The sequence below is a fragment of the Drosophila suzukii genome, unplaced genomic scaffold, assembly GCF_043229965.1.
Source record: "Drosophila suzukii unplaced genomic scaffold, CBGP_Dsuzu_IsoJpt1.0 scf_4, whole genome shotgun sequence".
Lineage (NCBI taxonomy): Eukaryota > Metazoa > Arthropoda > Insecta > Diptera > Drosophilidae > Drosophila > Drosophila suzukii.
In genome coordinates this window covers 5,173,675-5,181,738 of record NW_027255927.1, presented here as the reverse complement: position 1 = coordinate 5,181,738, position 8,064 = coordinate 5,173,675, and the positions used below count along the sequence as shown (strand labels likewise).

General features: G+C 41.3%; 1 long non-coding RNA gene across 2 annotated transcripts; it reads left to right on the top strand.

The window, feature by feature from the left end:
• The first annotated feature begins 3,889 nt into the window (after positions 1–3,889).
• Positions 3,890–7,384, top strand: LOC139354875 (uncharacterized). 2 transcript variants are annotated; one of them, XR_011605718.1, is made up of 3 exons: positions 3,890–4,016; positions 4,077–6,188; positions 7,018–7,384. It is a non-coding gene; the product is annotated as an uncharacterized lncRNA (long non-coding RNA). The 2 variants fall into 2 exon arrangements; XR_011605717.1 differs by having other exon boundaries at positions 3,909–4,016; positions 4,074–6,188.
• Positions 7,385–8,064: the final 680 nt, after the last annotated feature.

Genomic DNA, 8,064 nt, shown 5'->3' with positions numbered 1-8,064 from the left:
CTGCCTCGATGCGCGTAAAGTAAATTCCCGGACGATTAAAGATGCGTATCCACTACCACATATCGAGGGTCTGTTGAGTCGACTACAGGAAACGTATTACATTTCCGCAATTGATTTAAAAGACGCCTTTTGGCAAATACCTCTCGAAACCAAAAGCAGAGAGAAAACCGCGTTTACAGTGCCCGGCAGGCCACTGTATCAGTTTACAGTCATGCCGTTCGGCTTGTGCAATGCCGCGCAGCGAATGTGCCGACTAATGGATAAAGTTATACCAGCGGCGCTACGCGAGAATGTATTTGTGTATCTGGATGACTTACTGGTCTGTTCACCTACATTTGAAGCCCACATGGATATGTTGAGCCAGGTCAGTGCCTGCTTACAGCGGGCAGAGCTAACGATAAATGTAGACAAGAGCAAGTTTTGCTACAGCCAGGCAAGATATTTAGGATATGTAGTTGGGGGAGGATGCATCCGAACGGATGACACGAAAATACAATCGATACAGGAATTTCCCCAGCCTAGCTCCGCCAAACAGATGCGGAGGTTCCTGGGAATGACAGGCTGGTACAGAAGGTTCATCCAAAATTACGCTCAGACAGCGGCACCGCTTCACGACTGCTTGAAGAAAGACCGCATAAAGAAATTTGAGTTGTCAGAAGAGGCAATCAAGGCGTTTGAACTTTTAAAAACCAGCATGGCAACAGCACCTGTACTCGTCACCCCGGATTTTAAGAAACCATTTACCATCCAATGTGATGCCTCGACCACTGGAGTGGGGGGAGTTTTGTTCCAAACAGATGACGAGGGCGGAGAACATCCAATCGCCTATATGTCAGCCAAATTAAACAAAGCACAGCGGAATTACAGCATAACCGAGTTGGAGTGCTATGCCGCTATCCTCAGCATTACCAAATTCCGTGCCTACGTAGATGGGATGCCCTTCAAAGTGATCGCTGACCACGCTAGTCTGAAATGGCTAATGAGCCAGAAAGACTTATCAGGCGCCTGCCTGATGGAGTTTGAAGCTACAAGCATTTGACTTCACCATAGAACACAGGAAAGGGTCACTAAATGTAGTCCCAGATGCTCTCTCACGAGTCCATATGGACGAGCTACAGAAGGCTGGTGCGGGTACAAGCGCTCTGTTCAGAGACGCCGCGACCAACATCATGCCCTGGAGAAAGTGGTGACTCACATTGGAGCATAAGCCAAGCAGATACAGTGAAGTGAAGCAGCAAAAGCGGAGCGGCATCGACCAGCCCCCAGCTCGAGCATTGGAACCGACGTGCGCCGCTGTGGAGCTCGCATACGATGCATGCATACATACATATCTATACAGCAATAGTGTTATTTTTTTTGTGTAACATAATTTTTGTGTTTTGTTTTTGTAAGCCGCCTTCAAGTCTTGCACGTATATATGTATATAAACCAATTATAAAATCTCCCAAAGCCCAGGATCCGGAGCGTCGAGATCTCATCGCCCAGGATTAAAAAGAGGGTAAGTTTGTCGGAACACGGTTCCTTTTCTTATACATACATATATATATATATATATATCCGTGCATGATTACATCATAAGCTTTAGCAAAAAAAATAGACACTGATCCACAATTTAACGTAAGAATTTTATACCTGTTATCAAAAGCGACCCTACCAATAACAGTGAATGAATTGGAATACTTATATATTGAGACCTTCCGTCTAGATTTTTCTCCACTTGCCCACTGTAATAAGACCGAAAAAGCTATCATTATCTCTACCGTTCCAACGGTCATTGTTCTCTCCCGTCTGGATAAGAATTTGTTTTTGGGCAATGTTAATACTTTCATAGTTAAGACAAAGAATTAATCTGTTAGGAATACATGTAATAATATATAATATCCACTTATAATAATTGTTTCATATATATAATCATTTAGATATACTTTTCTTTTTATACCTTTTTTTATACATAATAATTAAATGTTAATTTTTCAGCGGCGAGTATCAGCCTTGTAATTGTATGACAATTGCAAGAGCCCTCTGAGCGACGTTTGTAGTCGTGAATAGTCAGCATTTTGCTGATGTGTGCACCTTCACAGGTGGTCAAATCGATACTCTCCGCTAATACAATAATTGTCAATTAATTTAATCCCTATATGAATTAACCAATATTATGTTATTCAACACCGGCACACGCCGACATAAATATTATTTAATAAATTTATGATGTGAAAAAGAATTGAAAACCATGGCGTGCTAGAACTATAACAAAGGGGGTGTGCTGACGCGAGGAGTGAAGTAGGTCAAGAACAATGACATAACTTTCGACGGACAACCTTGACAATAGGGGATCGTATTGCGCGGCCCGCGACGATCCATTGGCACACGAATGTGTGAAGGGGAGGGAATATGGCCAAAACACAGCCCGATCGTATTGCGATCAAGCGACAGCTAATCTTGTTGGGCAGTGTGGACTGATGACTGACGAACTTGATGACTATTATTATTTTTCCAGGCACTTTTAATATTTATTCTCGTTATGTTCGAGAGGAGAGAGGCTTACCAAGATCCCACGACCCGAATACGACGTAGCTTATGCCGGCAAATGGTGCCTGAACATCGGACGCCTCTCCCTCGGCCCAAGTCCTTGTCAGGACTCGGGCACTAATATGCCCACGTAACAATTTTTTATCTTAAAAAAAAGACATTTAAAGAGTCATTAACCTCACAAAATTGTTGCCTACAATTAATATGTTAATTACAATGAATTAACCATTTGACGCTGAACACTTTCGACATGTCAGTTTTTAATATGTATTCATTTTTGAGATGTTTTCTATTTTTTTCAGAGCAACTGAACTTCCACGTCCACTCCCTTTGGATACGGTTTGGCTATGCTGATCAGCTGTTCGCTTCAGGAATTTTCTATGTGAACAAGAATACGATTAAAAATTCAGAGGGTATATAACACCGCTAACTATATCAAAACACGTTACACATCGGATGCAATTAGAGGCCTAAATTAGTAGAGACTTATATACACGAAAACATTTTCTTTTTAAAAAAGGAAGTACTTGAATAGTTCTTAAATGAATTGTAATAAAATAGATTGCATTAAAAATTATGTAAATATATGTATGGGTCAAGAGTGGGTTTCATATCCTTGCATAAGAAGCTTCAGTAAATTAATAAAATATTTAATAAAATTCAGGGGCATTTATGTTCGCGCGGCTCACCGACCGAATTCAGCGCTAGAGCACCTTGCACACGACAGCGGTACTACTGACCATGTCTGAGCTGGTTTAACGTAGTTAGCCATAACTTGTAAAATAACAATGTGATTGGTTGGATTCTACAAATTTGGAGAGGTATTACCAACTTAAATCGGGTTTAATCAATAAAAATGTGGGCGCCAGGCAGACTTTAGCGTTAAAGAAGATTGTGAGCTTGTCACTCCTTTGAAACAAACTTGCACTTTCTCAGAACCATTAGAACCTGTATGCTTAATCCCAACATCAAGGACTTATAACTCAGCGTTCATAGGAAGGGGCAGACAGACATGGCTAGATCGACTCGGCTAGTGAACACTTCCTTCTACCTGTCGTGCACGTTCCTACTTAAATAATCGACCCTTTTACTCTACGAGTAACGGGTATAATCGTCGTCGGTTCTATTTTTCAGCGCGGTACTCAGATAAGCTAGGGAAATACCAGAAAAAAAACCAGATTTAGCGAATGAGTTTCGATGAACGCCCTTAGCTGCGGCCCAAAGAATAAGAAATTTAATCTTAAGCGGTGTTCGTGCAAAGGCGGTGTGGAAACTATAAATTAAAAACGGAAGGACAACCCCAAAATCGACTGCAGGAGGTCAGTGCAGATGAAATAGAACGCCTAATCCAAGCTGTTGCCCATTATTGTGGGATTTCACCGACAGGAAGCAATACCACAACGGGGCAAATCCGCAGAATAGTTGCAGTGCTGGAGGATATCCCCGAGGGAGTCCCAGTGACATTTTGCCGTGTCCTCGCAAAGAAAGTAAGATCTGACCAAAAGAATTTGGTTGAGTTATATCAATAGAAATATTTTTTTTAGCAGAACCACCCGTATTACGATCGCCGACGACCTCTCCATTAGGACTGCGGATACCACCACCATCAGCTACTTGGCAGCTTATGCGGAGCTGGAGGACCCGCTGGCTTCTATAAGAAAACGATAGCATTGAAACCACTTGATTTTCTCGAAATCGGTCGGTTTGATTTTGCCGTAACTAGAGCTCAAATTAATTATTTAGAAATCGTAAGGAAGCCGCGTGTGTTCCCAAAGGGTAAATGCCTCGGGAAGCGAGGCTGGCCAGTGTGACCGTGCAAGAAAACGACAGCATTGAAACCACTCTTGACCACTCTTTTTATTTTTTAATTTTTTTGATATTTTGGGATCAAATTTAATTGTTTAGAAAGAAAAGATCTATCGATCTAGGTAAGTTTGGGACACATCCAAGGCCTATTAATTTTTCAAAAATACATTTGAAACACGATTAATCAATTGCATTTTTGAAAAATTAATAGTCCTCGGATTTGCTAAAAGCCTACCTAGATCGTTAGATCTCTTCTTTTGGACAAATTTGTTCGATTTGGTTCCCCATAAGCGAGAAAATTTAATAATAAAAAGAGCCCCATGTTCGAAGTTCCACTATTCCACTTTCGTTGCTAAGTGGTCGACGCTAATTTAACGGACATCAACAATTTCCTTATAACGGTGTAATCGCAGTTCAAATGCATTTCCTTCTTAGAAAATTCTGAAACTCCAAGTAAAACAAGGAAGAACGCTATAATCGTGTAGATATCCATCAGCTAAAGGTACCAAAGGGGACCACAACGAGATTGAAATGCGCCACCTACACACAGAACTAAGAATTATGGGCGCTAAAGTGGGTGTGGCAAACTTTTTTTTGGGTCGATCGATAGGTATAGACGAGACTAAAACATTTCAGTTAAAATTTTTTTCTAGCATGAAAATTGTGTGCGCTACAGGCTCAGGCGGCTTGTGGGCGTTGGAGTGGGCGTGGCATATTCGCGTGCCAAACTTGCGCTGCGTACAAGGCTACGGAATCTAAATCTGAAATCCCAATTCTCTATCTTTGATAGTTTCTGAGATATCTGCGTTCATACTTACGATTTTTTGAAGTTAGTGGGCGGTTTGTGGGCGTTAAAGTGGGCCAACTTTTTTTTTGGTCATAGCTATTGATGAGAAAAATACGTTTCAGTTAAAATTTGTATTCTAGCTTCAAAACTGTAGGAGCCACAGTTTTGGTCGGTTTGTGGGCGTTAAAGTGAGCGTGGCACCTTGCTGAAACAAACTTGCGCTGCGCAAAAAACTCAGGAATCTGCATGCCAAATCCCGATCGCCAAGCTTTTATAGTTTCCGAGATCTCAGCGTTCATACGGACAAACAAACTGACATACATGGCTAGATCGACTCGGCTAGTGATCCTGATAAAGAATATGTTCGTACCCAAAGGTAGTCAACATGACCACACCCAACAAATCAAGCAGTAGCCAAGTTGGGAACAGTACCAGGCGCTCAGTAGCACTCACGGTAGACTAACTCACCGTCTCACCGACTCAACGGCTCACTGACCCGCCAATGCAGTCAGCACATGTTGCAGTGTCAGTACCAGGCGTTCAGTAGCACCCACTGCATATGAGAATTGCTGATCAGCATATTATATGTCTCACTAACTCACCATCTCACCGACTCACCGTCTTACAGACTCAACGGCACACTGACGCGCCAATGCAGTCAGCACATGTTGCAGTTTTAGCTGAGCCAACTGCACCATAATCATAATTCCCTGACCTACTTTAGAATATAGCTTATTTCACTAATCATTACACTAAGCTTCCGTGTTCCAAGTAGTATATAAGCAGGTATCAAATGAAGAATAAATCAGTTATCAACACACCTCTTAACTCCGAGGTTCTACTTCCTACATCTGGGAATAGGGCTCGTAATACACTATCTCAACTAGCAGCTAACCACGTTAGCTCACCCTCAGCGCAGCTCCAGCATCGCCTGTGGTCCGGCACCGCAGTAACCATCGTTACCATTGCCGCGACGCGATCGTCCTGCCATCAAAGCGTCCCCGTGCCAGCGACAAGTGCTCATTACCCCCTTGTCCCGCGGTGTGACCCGGAAGTGTCTACTTCGGTTAGGCACAAACAGAATATATACAATTTATGGGGTCGGAAAGGTCTCCTTCTGCTTGTTACATACTTTCCGACAAATCTAGTATACCCTTTTACTCTACGAGTAACGGGTATAAAAATCACCTAAACTCGTAAAAAAAACTATGAACAAAATACTGGAATTTTAAATCTATTTGCGGAAACAGCCTCCGTCTGAATAGGTACTAGCCGATTTTAGTACGAGGCTTTTATCCTTTTCACACAGAGGGCGTTTCCGCATCAGCGACCAAATTCCGCTTTGACTGCATTCTCTTTCATAAGAAATATACGTGCTAGAAAGAGACAGAAACAATTTGAGTCGATTCGCTTCAGCGGAAAATGGGATCGCGCACGCGAATCGATTCAGTATTCCAGTGTTTTTATTCAGTATTTTTTTAAAAGAATTTAGGTGATTTCTGTACTTGGCGTTTTAGTATTTTATTGAGAAGTAAATCCGATTGAACTGCAATGGTGCCGTTATATGGAAATTGTTGTTAGTGAAGGCCCATGAAGCCTTCCAACGCATGGAAACCAGCAATTGATTTGAATAGAAGCATTGCAGTGCTATTTTTTAAGTTATAACAAACCTCAAGCTGATGTCCTTCTTGAAAGACCTGGCCCTATTGCACAAAAACGTACATTTTTTATCTAAAAAAAAAGACATTTAAAGAGTCATTAACCTCCCAAAATTGTTGCCTACAATTATTGATTAATATGTTAATTACAATAAATCAACCATTTGACGCTGAATACATTCGACATGTCAGTTTTTAATATGTATTAATTTTTGAGATGTTTTCTATTTTTTTCAGAGCAACTGAACTTCCACGTCGACTCCCTTTGGATACGGTTTGCCTATGCCGATCAGCTGTTCGCTTCAGGAATTTTCTATGTGAACAAGAATACGATTAAAAATTAAGAGGGTATATAACACAGCTAACTATATCAAAACACGTTACACATCGGATGCAATTAGAGGCCTAATTTAATAGAGACTTATATACACGAAAACATATTCGTTTTAAAAAAGGAAGTACTTGAATAGTTCTTAAATGAATTGTAATAAAATAGATTGCATTTAAAATTATGTAAATATATGTATGGGTCAAGAGTGGGTTTCATATCCTTGCATACGAAGCTAAAATTCAGTAAATTAATAAAATATTCAATAAAGTTCAAGGGCATTTATGTTTGCGCGGCTCACCGACCGAATTCAGCGCTAGAGCACCTTGCGCACGACAGCGGTACTACTGACCATGTCTAAGCTGGTTTAACGTAGTTAGCCATAACTTGTTAAATAACAATGTGATTGGTTCGGTTCTACAAATTTAGAGAGGTATGACCAACTTAAATCTGGTTTATTTTACACTAAAACAAAATCAATAAAAATGTGGGCGCCAGGCAGACTTTAGCGTTAAAGAAGATTGTGAGCTTGTCACTCCTTTGAAACAAACTTGCACTTTCTCAGAACCATTAGAACCTGTATGCTTAATCCCAACATCAAGGATTTATAACTCAGCGTTCATAGGAAGGGGCAGACAGACATGGCTAGATCGACTCGGCTAGTGAACACTTCCTTAGCTGCGGCCCAAAGAATAAGAAATTTAATCTTAATCGGTGTTCGTGCAAAGGCGGTGTGGAAACTATAAGTTAAAAACGGAAGGACAACCCCAAAATCGACTGCAGGAGGTCAGTGCAGATGAAATAGGACGCCTAATCCAAGCTGTTGCCCATTATTGTGGGATTTCACCGACAGGAAGCAATACCACAACGGGGCAAATCCGCAGAATAGTTCCAGTGCTGGAGGATATTCCCAAGGGAGTCCCAGTGACATTTTGCCGTGTCCTCGCAAAGAAAGT